Raw genomic sequence first — 5,000 nt, 5'->3', positions numbered from 1 at the left:
ATAGGTTACAACCTAATCCTTTACAGGCAAGGCTAAAACTATCCACCTCCCGGAGTGCATAAAACCTGGCGGAAATAACCGTAGACTTTTTATCACCTTTTTTTCCCTTAGCGAACCTGAATAGATTTCTCACTCTCTTGACAGAAGATCAGACAAGTCTTGTTAGCTGGTGTCAAGAGGATGGAAACTGATGAGGTTTGAGTCGGGGAGAAAAGAAAATTCTCAGCTGGGAGAAACGAATGAGATTTTGCTGTCTCTTTTTGGCGAACGTTTTTAAACGCTTTAGAACGCTTAAAGGTTTAAAGGTTTAAAGGCCGCTCATGAATAGCAGAGGCAAGGGGCAGTGACATTGTCCTAGCAAGCAAGACAATGCCCTAGAGACTGACCATATGCACATATGATCAGCGCCCAAGCCCCCTCTCCATCCAAGCTAGGACCAAGGAGGGCAAGGCAATGGCTGCTGATGACTCAGTAGATTAGACCTGTAGGCTCCCCCAAACACCCATCCTTAGCTCACAAGGATAGTGAGGTTGCAGCGATCAAAGAAACTATCGAATATGAGCGGGACTCGAACCCGTTCATATTTGAACACTTAAAGATTACAAGGACACTCATAAATAGCAGAGGCCAGGGACATTGACATTTCCTATCAAGCAGAACAATGCCCTAGAGACTGACCATATGCACTTATGATCAGCACCCAAGCCCCCTCTCCATCCAAGCTAGGACCAAGGAGGACAAAGCAATGGTTTCTGATGACTCAGCAGATAGACCTACAGGCTCACCCAAACCCCGCATCCTTAGCTCACAAGGATGGTGGGGTTGCAGTGACCAAAGAAACTATTGAGTTTGAGCGTTACTCGAACCCCAGTCTGGCGATCAATAGTCAGGGACGTTACTACATCGGCCACCACAACCAGGTTATGTTACCTTCGATTAAATTGTGACAGTTTCCTCCGATTATATGACTATTTTTAACATGTTTTATATGTAATATAATTGTAATATTCATTTATATTTCCATATAATGCAGTTCATCGTCTTCGTTGATAATATATTATACAGTATATTGTATTACATTTCCTTTTTATCACCATAACGTACCTTTAATTTGCCACTTGTCCTAAAAAACAAACAATAAAAACATGAAATGGTCATAACAATTTACATCAGATAATTTCAAAAGACACAATAGCATGAAACATCCCTCTCAAATATTTCAAATAATAAAGTTTGCCTTTAATTATATCCCATGTTCACATGAAAATACATTCAGTAAAAGGTTTTAGATAATAAATAAACAAATAAATGTCTGGGTTAAATAAATATAATCACTTCTACAAATAAAACTCGCATTTTTTTTTTCAAAGTAATGTGCCGATATGAATTCAAAGTAATGACCGATGTTTATATTTAAAGAGAATATATATAGGAGTTTTCGATGGTTCGACCATATTTCTTGATAAATTTACAGCTGGTGATATTATATATATATATATATATATATATATATATATATATATATATATATATACATATATATATATATATGTATATATATATATATATATATATATATATATATATATATATTTATATATATATTCAGTATATATATATATACCCAATCACACACACATACGTATATATATATATATATATATATATATATATATATATATATATATATATACATATATATACACACACACACACACACACACACACACATATATATATATATATATATATATATATATATATATATATATATATATATATATATATATATATATATATATATATATATATGCATATATATATATACGAGTATGTATATATATCACCACCAACAGCAAATACAAATTGTGTTTGAGAGAGACAAAGAGAGAGACAGACAGACACAAAGACAGAGAGCGAAACGCTAAATGTTCAATAGCTCCTTATCTATAAATCACATTCTAAATCTTTTAAATAAATTCCTTTTATTCCTTCATGTTAACATTCACCTTCAGTTATATGTAATTCTTGATATTTACAATAAGAGAATCACTAATGAAACAAAAGATGAATATTTCCTTAATATGACCTTTAACCTTTGGAAACACTCAAGATAATGTTTTTCTATAATGTGACCTTTGACCTTTGGAATTACCCAATATAAAGTTGACCTATAGCGCTACTCGTTATTCAATTGAGATTTTTATTATTCACTTGATTTGATCATTTCATTTCGATTGCCTTAATTAGGCCGTGTGTATTGCTATGTAAACCAGAAGAGAGTTGAATTCAATGAAGCCTTTTTCTTAAAGAAATACTCATACAGCTCATTATAGAACCTGATAGATACCGTACTAAGATGGAGGATTAAATAGATTATGTTCTGTTTTCTTACGAGGTAATGCTGTCAATCATATTTCATAATAAGATTAGATAATTTTTAAATAGAATATGTTCTGTTTTCTTACGGGGTAATGGTGTCTATCATATTTTCCAATAAGATTAATTAGTTTTTAAATAGAATATGTTCTGTTTTCTTACGAGGTAATGCTGTCAATCATATTTCATAATAAGATTAAATAATTTTTAAATAGAATATGTTCTGTTTTCTTACGAGGTAATGCTGTCTATCATATTTCATAATAAGATTAAATAATTTTTAAATAGAATATGTTCTGTTTTCTTACGGGGTAATACTGTCAATCATATTTCCTAATAAGATTAATTATTCTTTTAAATAGAATATGGTCTGTTTTCTTACGGGCTAATGCTGTCAATCATATTTCATAATAAGATTAAATAATCTTTAAATAGAATATGTTCTGTTTTCTTACGAGGTAATGCTGTCAATCATCTTTCATAATAAGATTAAATAATCTTTAAATAGAAGATGTTCTGTTTTCTTACGAGGTAATGCTGTCAATCATCTTTCATAATAAGATTAAATAATCTTTAAATAGAAGATGTTCTGTTTTCTTACGAGGTAATGCTATCTATCATATTTCCTAATAAAGTTAATCATTCTTTTCTTCTGAACCCCCAGTGTTCGAATGTATTTGGATAAGAGAAGTCTATAAAGAAATACCTTACTAACAGTTGATTAAAGAAACTGCTGGATACTGTGCTGAGGTAGAGGATTAGATAGAATATGTTTTATTTTCTTATTGGATATTGCTTCCTATCATATTTCCTATTAAGTATGATTTTTTTTTTTTTTTTTTTTTTTTTTTTTTTTTTTTTTTTTTTTTTTTTTGTGAACCACCTAGGTTTCAACGTGCGAGTATTTAGACAAGAGATATTTGTAAGTTATATATTTTTCTCATCACAAATATTTGCGCAAATAAATAAAGATATTTTATGAGACCTTGTCACTCAGAATCATTCATATGTTTAATATTTTCTTCATAAAGAACTTAAAAAGTAGGACATAAACAATGAAGAGCTTTGATTTTTTTTTTTTTTTTTTTATAAAACTAGCTATGAATGCTTTCTAAAACCTAAGCACTTACTACCATGAGTTTATATAATGCTAGTGTACGCGACCTGTAAAAAATGAGAGCTAAATATTTAGATAGATATGCACACACAAACACGCACACGTAATAAATGATTGGGGGGAGACTGAGTGGTTAGATCTCTCGCAGCTGGGTGTGACCAAAAATAATATATATATATATATATATATATATATATATATATATATATATATATATATATATATATATATATATATATATATATATGTGCATATATATTTATATATATATATATATATATATATATATAGATAGATAGATAGATAGATAGATAGATAGATAGATACAAATATGTGTGTATATATGTATATATATATATATATATATATATATATATATATATATATATATATATATATATATATATGTATATATATATATATATATATATATATATATATGTATATATATACATATATATATATATATATATATATATATTAGTGGACATTTGCTTTTTATTTTATAAAAAAGATTACATTTAAAAACAAACAAAATATCACGTACAATTTTTCCTACTAAAGTGAAAAAGCGAAGCTGAAGTGTGAGTTATCCCCAAATATCCATCGAGATTGACAGATAATCTTTTCTAATTGGATTCACATGTCTGAGAATATCTGCAAATCTCTCGCCCTGCATAATTAACCTGCCACTAATCCCTTTAGTTAAGCCAGGAATATTGAAAATGAAGATGGAGCAACTCCGGTATATGATTATGCAGATATGATCTAGTCTAGATAAAGGGAACGAAGAACACAGAGTGATTTTTGCACTTCCACGAGTCGAGGATTTTGTGAATTAATTATGTTTGGTGTATGACTGGAGACGTCTTTTGAACGTTTAAAGACTGCTCATGAATGGCAGGGGCAAGGGACAGTGATATTGCCCTATTAAGTAGGACAATGCCCTAGAGACTGACAGTATATACATATGATCAGCGCCTAAGCCCGGCCTCTCCACCCAAGCTACAACCAAGGAGAGCCAGGCAATGCTTGCTGATGACTCAGCAGATAGACCTATAGGCTCCCCCAAAGCCCCTGATCCTTAGCTCACCAGGATGATGAAGTTGCAGTGTCCAAAGAAACTAACGAGTTTGAGTGGAACTCGAACTCCAGCCTGACTACTACTGTATAATGGAGGCCAATCATAAAAAGTAGTTTATATTTCAATGGAATTTAAGAATTTTTAGGAGATAATTAAATATGGTTAATTAAAGATCGTATTTGCTATAGATATTCATTTTTTGATTGAAGTTACCTGGTGCGGGTCCCTGGGTCCACACTAGTTTTCTTATTCCATTTCAACATTTCATTTTATGGACTTCAAGGTTTTTAAGATGATTAAATAATGATTAATTGAAAAATTCACACATGTAAACATTCATAACTTGATGGATCAATGATAATTGAAGCCTCTTCACCTTGGTTACTTGGTTCGAGTCCCGAGATCTTTACTGACCTTTTT

This window comes from Palaemon carinicauda, chromosome 20, assembly GCF_036898095.1.
Source record: "Palaemon carinicauda isolate YSFRI2023 chromosome 20, ASM3689809v2, whole genome shotgun sequence".
Taxonomy (NCBI): Eukaryota; Metazoa; Arthropoda; class Malacostraca; order Decapoda; family Palaemonidae; genus Palaemon; species Palaemon carinicauda.
This window is presented reverse-complemented; position numbering follows the sequence as displayed.